The following is a 12,445-nucleotide window of genomic DNA, read 5'->3' on the forward strand; positions in this document are numbered from 1 at the left end:
AGGCTTCTGGGATACTTGCCATTATTAGCTGAGGCATAAAATATTAGAGCAGGGATGCTATAATGAAGCTGCATAAAACTCTGGGTAAGCCACAGCTGGAGTACTGTGTACGGTTCTGGTCAACACACTATAGGAAGGATGTGATTGCACAACAGAAGGTGCAGAGGAGATTCACCAGAATGTTGCCTGGGCTGGAACATTTCAGCTATGAAGAGAGACTGAAAAGGCAAGGGTTGTTTTCCTTCCAGCAGAGAAGTCTGAGGTGGGACATGATTGAGGTATACAAAATTATGAGGGGCTTTGATAGGATAGATTGGAAGAAACATTTTCCCATTGCGGAGGTGTCAATAAGGTGTCAACCAGGGGATATCGATTTAAGGTTAGGGGCAGGAGATACAGAGGAGATTTGAGGCAAAATGTTTTCACCAAGCGGGTGGTTGGAATCTGGAACACACTGCCTGAAGAGGTGGTTGAGATAGGAACACTCAACATTTAAGAAGTATTTAGATGAACACTTGAAATGCCATAGTATACAAGGCTACAGGAAAAGTGCTGGAAAATGGGATTACAACATATAGGTGCTGGATGGCCGGCACAGACACGATGGGCTGAAAGGCCTGTTTCTGAGCGGAATAACTCCATCACGCTATTACATTAATAAGGTAGAATTCATTTTCAATCCATTTAACTGTAAAATCTGACCACATTTTCTGTGAGAAAGGATGATTTTAGGTTGTCGTGGAGCAGTCACTGATCAGTTCATTGGACACCTGATTTGCAAACAAAGGATTCCTGCTCTGAGACTCTCACCTGACAACATCATATTACTGACAGTCAGATAAACACAGCAGTATCAATAGAACACGGTATATTAAAATAGAAATATGAAGGAGGGACAGACAGAACAAACAAATAATGCAATCCCTGTCACTTCAAACATCAAACTGTCTGATTGGACAACCCTGAGACATTGGTGACAATGAGACAGGTAAACTGACCTGTTTAACTGCATGGGTCATGGTCAATAATGAAAATTCAATTCCCTGCAGTGGGAGACAAGTTCCTGCTTCTCAAAAAATAACTGCTTTATATAGATAAAGTATCACAAAATGAGAACTTATTCCAAACTCATTCTTTATGAAGCTGAATAATGGACACACAGATACAGAAATAGATTTACATCTGTGTACCTGTGGCTCAAAGAGATTCCTCAAATCAGAGAAATGGAAATCACGTCACCACAAATAAGGGACTGTACATAAAGAAACTCAAGAGAATTTTCCATCACAGGTTATGAGGGATTGTCTACAAAGCAACATTAGGAAAATCCTCACTTAAACAAAAAACTGCCAAGGGAGAATTATTCGAGCATTTAAATGATAAGGGACTGTTCACAATTCTTCATCAGAGAAATGCAAATCCAAACAATAATGGATTGAACGTAAATCACCTACAGAACAATCACTGTCCAATTATTAAAGCACTGACCGTAATTCGGCGACAGAACAATCACTGTCCAATTATTAAAGGACTGACTGTAAATCACCGACAGAACAATCACTGTCCAATTATTAAAGGACTGACTGTAAATCACCGACAGAACAATCACTATACAATTATTAAAGGACTGACCGTAAATCACCTACAGAACAATCACTGTCCAATTATTAAAGGACTGACTGTAAATCACCGACAGAACAATCACTATACAATTATTAAAGGACTGACCGTAAATCACCTACAGAACAATCACTGTCCAATTATTAAAGGACTGACCGTAAATCACCTACAGAACAATCACTGTCCAATTATTAAAGGACTGACCGTAAATCACCTACAGAACAATGACTGTCCAATTATTAAAGCACTGACCGTAAATCGGCGACAGAACAATCACTGTCCAATTATTAAAGGACTGACCGTAAATCACCTACAGAACAATCACTGTCCAATTATTAAAGAACTGACCGTAAATCACCTACAGAACAATCACTGTCCAATTATTGAAGGACTGACCGTAAATCACCTACAGAACAATCACTGTCCAATTATTAAAGGACTGTCTGTAAACGACCGACAGAACAATCACTGTCCAATTATTAAAGGACTGACCGTAAATCACCTACAGAACAATCACTGTCCAATTATTAAAGGACTGACCGTAAATCACCTACAGAACAATCACTGTCCAATTATTAAAGGACTGACCGTAAATCACCTACAGAACAATCACTGTCTAATTATTAAAGGACTTACCGTAAATCACCTACAGAACAATCACTGTCCAATTATTAAAGAACTGACGGTAAATCACCTACAGAACAATCACTGTCCAATTATTAAAGGACTGACCGTAAATCACTGAAAGAACAATCACTGTCCAATTATTAAAGGACTTACCGTAAATCACCTACAGAACAATCACTGTCCAATTATTAAAGGACTGACTGTAAATCACCAGCAGAACAATCACTGTCCAATTATTAAAGGACTGACCGTAAATCACCTACAGAACAATCACTGTCCAATTATTAAAGAACTGACCGTAAATCACCTACAGAACAATCACTGTCCAATTATTAAAGGACTTACCGTAAATCACCTACAGAACAATCACTGTCCAATTATTAAAGGACTGACCGTAAATCACCTACAGAATAATCACTGTCCAATTATTAAAGGACTGACCGTAAATCACCTACAGAACAATCACTGTCCAATTATTAAAGCACTGACCTTAAATCGGCGACAGAACAATCACTGTCCAATTATTAAAGGACTGACCGTAAATCACTTACAGAACAATCACTGTCCAATTATTAAAGGACTGACCTTAAATCACCGACAGAACAATCACTGTCCAATTATTAAAGGACTGACCGTAAATCACCTACAGAACAATCACTGTCCAATTATTAAAGGACTGACCGTAAATCACCTGCAGAACAATCACTGTCCAATTATTAAAGGACTGACCGTAAATCACCTACAGAACAACTCTGTCCAATTATTAAAGGACTTACCGTAAATCACCTACAGAACAATCACTGTCCAATTATTAAAGAACTGACCGTAAATCACCTACAGAACAATCACTGTCCAATTATTAAAGGACTGACCGTAAATCACCTACAGAACAATCACTGTCCAATTATTAAAGGACTGACCGTAAATAACCGACAGAACAATCACTGTCCAATTATTAAAGAACTGACTGTAAATCACCTACAGAACAATCACTGTCCAATTATTGAAGGACTGACAGTAAATCACCTGCAGAACAATCACTGTCCAATTATTAAAGGACTGACCGTAAATCACCTACAGAACAATCACTGTCCACTTATTAAACGACTGTCTGTAAATCACCGACAGAACAATCACTGTCCAATTATTAAAGGACTGTCTGTAAATCACCGACAGAACAATCACTATCCAATTATTAAAGGACTGACTGTAAATCACCTGCAGAACAATCACTATCCAATTATTAAAGGACTGACCGTAAATCACCGACAGAACAATCACACTCCAATTATTAAAGAACTGACCGTAAATTACCTACAGAACAATCACTGTCCAATTATTAAAGGACTGACCGTAAATCACCTACAGAACAATCACTGTCCAATTATTAAAGGAATGACCGTAAGTCACCTGCAGAACAATCACTGTCCAATTATTAAATGAATGACCGTAAATCACCTACAGAACAATCACTGTCCAATTATTAAAGGAATGAGCGTAAATCACCGACAGAACAATCACTATCCAATTATTAAAAGACTGACCGTAAATCAGCGACGGAACAATCACTGTCCAATTATTAAAGGACTGACCGTAAATCACCTACAGAACAATCACTGTCCAATTATTAAAGGACTGATCGTAAATCACCTACAGAACAACCACTGTCCAATTATTAAAGGACTGACCGTAAATCACCGACAGAACAATCACTGTCCAATTATTAAAGGACAGACCGTATATCACCTGAAGAACAATCACTGTCCAATTATTAACGGACTGACCATAAATCACCTACAGAACAATCACTGTCCAATTATTAAAGGACTGACCGTAAATCACCGACAGAACAATCACTGTTCAATTATTAAAGGTCCGACCGTAAATCACCTACAGAACAATCACTGTCCAATTATTAAAGAACTGACCGTAAATCACCTACAAAACAATCACTGTCCAATTATTAAAGGACTGACCGTAAATCACCTACAGAACAATCACTGTCCAATTATTAAAGGACTGACCGTAAATCACCTACAGAACAATCACTGTCCAATTATTAAAGGACTGACCGTAAATCACCGACAGAACAATCACTGTCCAATTATTAAAGGACTGACCGTAAATCACCTACAGAACAATCACTGTCCAATTATTAAAGGACTGACCGTAAATCACCTACAGAACAATCACTGTCCTATTATTAAAGGACTGAACGTAAATCACCTACAGAACAATCACTGTCCAATTATTAAAGAACTGACCGTAAATCGGCGACAGAACAATCACTGTCCAAATATTAAAGGACTGACTGTAAATCACCGACAGAACAATCACTATACAATTATTAAAGGACTGACCGTAAATCACCTACAGAACAATCACTGTCCAATTATTAATGGACTGACTGTAAATCACCGACAGAACAATCACTATACAATTATTAAAGGACTGACCGTAAATCACCTACAGAACAATCACTGTCCAATTATTAAAGGACTGACCGTAAATCACCTACAGAACAATCACTGTCCAATTATTAAAAGACTGACCGTAAATCACCTACAGAACAATCACTGTCCAATTATTAAATGACTGACCGTAAATCACCTACAGAACAATCACTGTCCAATTATTAAAGCACTGACCGTAAATCGGCGACAGAACAATCACTGTCCAATTATTAAAGGACTGACCGTAAATCACCTACAGAACAATCACTGTCAAATTATTAAAGAACTGACCGTAAATCACCTACAGAACAATCACTGTCAAATTATTAAAGAACTGACCGTAAATCACCTACAGAACAATCACTGTCCAATTATTAAAGGAATGACCGTAAATCACCTACAGAACAATCACTGTCCAATTATTAAAGGACTGTCTGTAAATCACCGACAGAACAATCACTGTCCAATTATTAAAGAACTGACCGTAAATCACCTACAGAACAATCACTGTCCAATTATTAAAGGACTGACCTTAAATCACCTACAGAACAATCACTGTCCAATTATTAAAGGACTGTCTGTAAATCACCGACAGAACAATCACTGTCCAATTATTAAAGGACTGACCGTAAATCACCTACAGAACAATCACTGTCCAATTATTAAAGGACTGACCGTAAATCACCTACAGAACAATCACTGTCCAATTATTAAAGGACTGACCGTAAATCACCTGCAGAACAATCACTGTCCAATTATTAAAGAACTGACCGTAAATCACCTACAGAACAATCACTGTCCAATTATTAAAGAACTGACCGTAAATCACCTACAGAACAATCACTGTCCAATTATTAAAGGACTGACCGTAAATCACCTACAGAACAATCACTGTCCAATTATTAAAGGACTGACCGTAAATCACCTACAGAACAATCACTGTCCAATTATTAAAGAACTGACTGTAAATCACCTACAGAACAATCACTGTCCAATTATTGAAGGACTGACAGTAAATCACCTGCAGAACAATCACTGTCCAATTATTAAAGGACTGACCGTAAATCACCTACAGAACAATCACTGTCCACTTATTAAACGACTGTCTGTAAATCACCGACAGAACAATCACTGTCCAATTATTAAAGGACTGTCTGTAAATCACCGACAGAACAATCACTATCCAATTATTAAAGGACTGACTGTAAATCACCTGCAGAACAATCACTATCCAATTATTAAAGGACTGACCGTAAATCACCGACAGAACAATCACACTCCAATTATTAAAGAACTGACCGTAAATTACCTACAGAACAATCACTGTCCAATTATTAAAGGACTGACCGTAAATCACCTACAGAACAATCACTGTCCAATTATTAAAGGAATGACCGTAAGTCACCTGCAGAACAATCACTGTCCAATTATTAAATGAATGACTGTAAATCACCTACAGAACAATCACTGTCCAATTATTAAAGGAATGAGCGTAAATCACCGACAGAACAATCACTATCCAATTATTAAAAGACTGACCGTAAATCACCGACGGAACAATCACTGTCCAATTATTAAAGGACTGACCGTAAATCACCTACAGAACAATCACTGTCCAATTATTAAAGGACTGATCGTAAATCACCTACAGAATAACCACTGTCCAATTATTAAAGGACTGACCGTAAATCACCGACAGAACAATCACTGTCCAATTATTAAAGGACAGACCGTATATCAAATGCAGAACAATCACTGTCCAATTATTAACGGACTGACCATAAATCACCTACAGAACAATCACTGTCCAATTATTAAAGGACTGACCGTAAATCACCTACAGAACAATCACTGTCCAATTATTAAAGAACTGACCGTAAATCACCTACAAAACAATCACTGTCCAATTATTAAAGGACTGACCGTAAATCACCTACAGAACAATCACTGTCCAATTATTAAAGGACTGACCGTAAATCACCTACAGAACAATCACTGTCCAATTATTAAAGGACTGACCGTAAATCACCGACAGAACAATCACTGTCCAATTATTAAAGGACTGACCGTAAATCACCTACAGAACAATCACTGTCCAATTATTAAAGGACTGACCGTAAATCACCTACAGAACAATCACTGTCCTATTATTAAAGGACTGAACGTAAATCACCTACAGAACAATCACTGTCCAATTATTAAAGCACTGACCGTAAATCGGCGACAGAACAATCACTGTCCAAATATTAAAGGACTGACTGTAAATCACAGACAGAACAATCACTATACAATTATTAAAGGACTGACCGTAAATCACCTACAGAACAATCACTGTCCAATTATTAATGGACTGACTGTAAATCACCGACAGAACAATCACTATACAATTATTAAAGCACTGACCGTAAATCACCTACAGAACAATCACTGTCCAATTATTAAAGGACTGACCGTAAATCACCTACAGAACAATCACTGTCCAATTATTAAAGAACTGACCGTAAATCGGCGACAGAACAATCACTGTCCAATTATTAAAGGACTGACCGGAAATCACCTACAGAACAATCACTGTCAAATTATTAAAGAACTGACCGTAAATCACCTACAGAACAATCACTGTCCAATTATTAAAGGACTTACCGTAAATCACCTATAGAACAATCACTGTCCAATTATTAAAGGACTGTCTGTAAATCACCGACAGAACAATCACTGTCCAATTATTAAAGGAGTGACCGTAAATCACCTACAGAACAATCACTGTCCAATTATTAAAAGACTGACCGTAAATCACCTACAGAACAATCACTGTCCAATTATTAAATGACTGACCGTAAATCACCTACAGAACAATCACTGTCCAATTATTAAAGAACTGACCGTAAATCACCTACAGAACAATCACTGTCCAATTATTAAAGCACTGACCGTAAATCGGCGACAGAACAATCACTGTCCAATTATTAAAGGACTGACCGTAAATCACCTACAGAACAATCACTGTCAAATTATTAAAGAACTGACCGTAAATCACCTACAGAACAATCACTGTCAAATTATTAAAGAACTGACCGTAAATCACCTACAGAACAATCACTGTCCAATTATTAAAGGACTGACCTTAAATCACCTACAGAACAATCACTGTCCAATTATTAAAGGACTGTCTGTAAATCACCGACAGAACAATCACTGTCCAATTATTAAAGGACTGACCGTAAATCACCTACAGAACAATCACTGTCCAATTATTAAAGGACTGACCGTAAATCACCTACAGAACAATCACTGTCCAATTATTAAAGGACTGACCGTAAATCACCTGCAGAACAATCACTGTCCAATTATTAAAGAACTGACCGTAAATCACCTACAGAACAATCACTGTCCAATTATTAAAGGACTGACCGTAAATCACTGACAGAACAATCACTGTCCAATTATTAAAGAACTGACCGTAAATCACCGACAGAACAACACTGTCCAATTATTAAAGGACTTACCGTAAATCACCTACAGAACAATCACTGTTTAATTATTAAAGAACTGACCGTAAATCACCGACAGAACAATCACTGTCCAATTATTAAAGGACTGACTGTAAATCACCTGCAGAACAATCACTATCCAATTATTAAAGGACTGACCGTAAATCACCGACAGAACAATCACACTCCAATTATTAAAGAACTGACCGTAAATCACCTACAGAACAATGACTGTCCAATTATTAAAGGACTGACCGTAAATCACCTACAGAACAATCACTGTCCAATTATTAAAGGAATGACCGTAAATCACCTGCAGAACAATCACTGTCCAATTATTAAAGGAATGACCGTAAATCACCTACAGAACAATCACTGTCCAATTATTAAAGGAATGACCGTAAATCACCGACAGAACAATAATTATCCAATTATTAAAAGACTGACCGTAAATCACCGACGGAACAATCACTGTCCAATTATTAAAGGACTGACCGTAAATCACCTACAGAATAATAACTGACCAATTATTAAAGGACTGATCGTCAATCACCTACAGAACAATCACTGTCCAATTATTAAAGGACTGACCGTAAATCACCGACAGAACAATCACTGTCCAATTATTAAAGGACTGACCGTAAATCACCTACAGAACAATCACTGTCCAATCATTAAAGGACTGACCATAAATCACCGACAGAACAATCACTGTCCAATTATTAAAGGACTGACCGTAAATCACCTACAGAACAATCACTGTCCAATTATTAAAGGACTGACTGTAAATCACCGACAGAACAATCACTACACAATTATTAAAGGACTGACCGTAAATCACCTACAGAACAATCACTGTCCAATTTTTAAAGGACTGACCGTAAATCACCTACAGAACAATCACTGTCCAATTATTAAAGGACTGACCGTAAATCACCTACAGAACAATCACTGTCCAATTATTAAAGGACTTACCGTAAATCACCTACAGAACAATCACTGTCCAATTATTAAAGAACTGACGGTAAATCACCTACAGAACAATCACTGTCCAGTTATTAAAGGACTGACCGTAAATCACTGACAGAACAGTCACTGTCCAATTATTAAAGGACTTACCGTAAATCACCTACAGAACAATCACTGTCCAATTATTAAAGGACTGACTGTAAATCACCAGCAGAACAATCACTGTCCAATTATTAAAGGACTGACCGTAAATCACCTACAGAACAATCACTGTCCAATTATTAAAGAACTGACCGTAAATCACCTACAGAACAATCACTGTCCAATTATTAAAGGACTTACCGTAAATCACCTACAGAACAATCACTGTCCAATTATTAAAGGACTGACCGTAAATCACCTACAGAATAATAACTGTCCAATTATTAAAGGACTGACCGTAAATCACCTACAGAACAATCACTGTCCAATTATTAAAGCACTGACCTTAAATCGGCGACAGAACAATCACTGTCCAATTATTAAAGGACTGACCGTAAATCACTTACAAAACAATCACTGTCCAATTATTAAAGGACTGACCTTAAATCACCGACAGAACAATCACTGTCCAATTATTAAAGGACTGACCGTAAATCACCTACAGAACAATCACTGTCCAATTATTAAAGGACTGACCGTAAATCACCTGCAGAACAATCACTGTCCAATTATTAAAGGACTGACCGTAAATCACCTACAGAACAACTCTGTCCAATTATTAAAGGACTTACCGTAAATCACCTACAGAACAATCACTGTCCAATTATTAAAGAACTGACCGTAAATCACCTACAGAACAATCACTGTCCAATTATTAAAGGACTGACCATAAATCACCGACAGAACAATCACTATCCAATTATTAAAGGACTGACCGTAAATAACCGACAGAACAATCACTGTCCAATTATTAAAGAACAGACTGTAAATCACCGACAGAACAATCACTGTCCAATTATTGAAGGACTGACAGTAAATCACCTGCAGAACAATCACTGTCCAATTATTAAAGGACTGACCGTAAATCACCTACAGAACAATCACTGTCCACTTATTAAACGACTGTCTGTAAATCACCTACAGAACAATCACTGTCCAATTATTAAAGGACTGTCTGTAAATCACCTACAGAACAATCACTATCCAATTATTAAAGGACTGACTGTAAATCACCTGCAGAACAATCACTATCCAATTATTAAAGGACTGACCGTAAATCACCGACAGAACAATCACACTCCAATTATTAAAGAACTGACCGTAAATTACCTACAGAACAATCACTGTCCAATTATTAAAGGACTGACCGTAAATCACCTACAGAACAATCACTGTCCAATTATTAAAGGAATGACCGTAAGTCACCTGCAGAACAATCACTGTCCAATTATTAAAGGAATGACCGTAAATCACCTACAGAACAATCACTGTCCAATTATTAAAGGAATGACCGTAAATCACCGACAGAACAATCACTATCCAATTATTAAAAGACTGACCGTAAATCACCGACGGAACAATCACTTTCCAATTTTTAAAGGACTGACCGTAAATCACCTACAGAGCAATCACTGTCCAATTATTAAAGGACTGATCGTAAATCACCTACAGAACAACCACTGTCCAATTATTAAAGGACTGACCGTAAATCACCGACAGAACAATCACTGTCCAATTATTAAAGGACAGACCGTATATCACCTGCAGAACAATCACTGTCCAATTATTAAAGGACTGACCATAAATCACCTACAGAACAATCACTGTCCAATTATTAAAGGACTGACCGTAAATCACCGACAGAACAATCACTGTCCAATTATTAAAGGTCTGACCGTAAATCACCTACAGAACAATCACTGTCCAATTATTAAAGAACTGACCGTAAATCACCTACAAAACAATCACTGTCCAATTATTAAAGGACTGACCGTAAATCACCTACAGAACAATCACTGTCCAATTATTAAAGGACTGACCGTAAATCACCTACAGAACAATCACTGTCCAATTATTAAAGGACTGACCGTAAATCACCGACAGAACAATCACTGTCCAATTATTAAAGGACTGACCGTAAATCACCTACAGAACAATCACAGTCCAATTATTAAAGGACTGACCGTAAATCACCTACAGAACAATCACTGTCCTATTATTAAAGGACTGACCGTAAATCACCTACAGAACAATCACTGTCCAATTATTAAAGCACTGACCGTAAATCGGCGACAGAACAATCACTGTCCAAATATTAAAGGACTGACTGTAAATCACCGACAGAACAATCACTATACAATTATTAAAGGACTGACCGTAAATCACCTACAGAACAATCACTGTCCAATTATTAAAGGACTGATCGTAAATCACCTACAGAACAATCACTGTCCAATTATTAAAGGACTGACCGTAAATCACCGACAGAATAATCACTGTCCAATTATTAAAGGACTGACCGTAAATCACCTACAGAACAATCAGTGTCCAATCATTAAAGGACTGACCGTAAATCACCTACAGAACAATCACTATCCAATTATTAAAGGACTGACTGTAAATCACCTGCAGAACAATCACTATCCAATTATTAAAGGACTGACCGTAAATCACCGACAGAACAATCACACTCCAATTATTAAAGAACTGACCGTAAATTACCTACAGAACAATCACTGTCCAATTATTAAAGGACTGACCGTAAATCACCTACAGAACAATCACTGTCCAATTATTAAAGGAATGACCGTAAGTCACCTGCAGAACAATCACTGTCCAATTATTAAAGGAATGACCGTAAATCACCTACAGAACAATCACTGTCCAATTATTAAAGGAATGACCGTAAATCACCGACAGAACAATCACTATCCAATTATTAAAAGACTGACCGTAAATCACCGACGGAACAATCACTTTCCAATTTTTAAAGGACTGACCGTAAATCACCTACAGAGCAATCACTGTCCAATTATTAAAGGACTGATCGTAAATCACCAACAGAACAACCACTGTCCAATTATTAAAGGACTGACCGTAAATCACCGACAGAACAATCACTGTCCAATTATTAAAGGACAGACCGTAAATCACCTACAGAACAATCACTATCCAATTATTAAAGGACTGACCGTAAATCACCTGCAGAACAATCACTGTCCAATTATTAAAGGACTGACCATAAATCACCTACAGAACAATCACTGTCCAATTATTAAAGGACTGACCGTAAATCACCGACAG

This window comes from Heterodontus francisci, chromosome 28, assembly GCF_036365525.1.
Source record: "Heterodontus francisci isolate sHetFra1 chromosome 28, sHetFra1.hap1, whole genome shotgun sequence".
Taxonomy (NCBI): Eukaryota; Metazoa; Chordata; class Chondrichthyes; order Heterodontiformes; family Heterodontidae; genus Heterodontus; species Heterodontus francisci.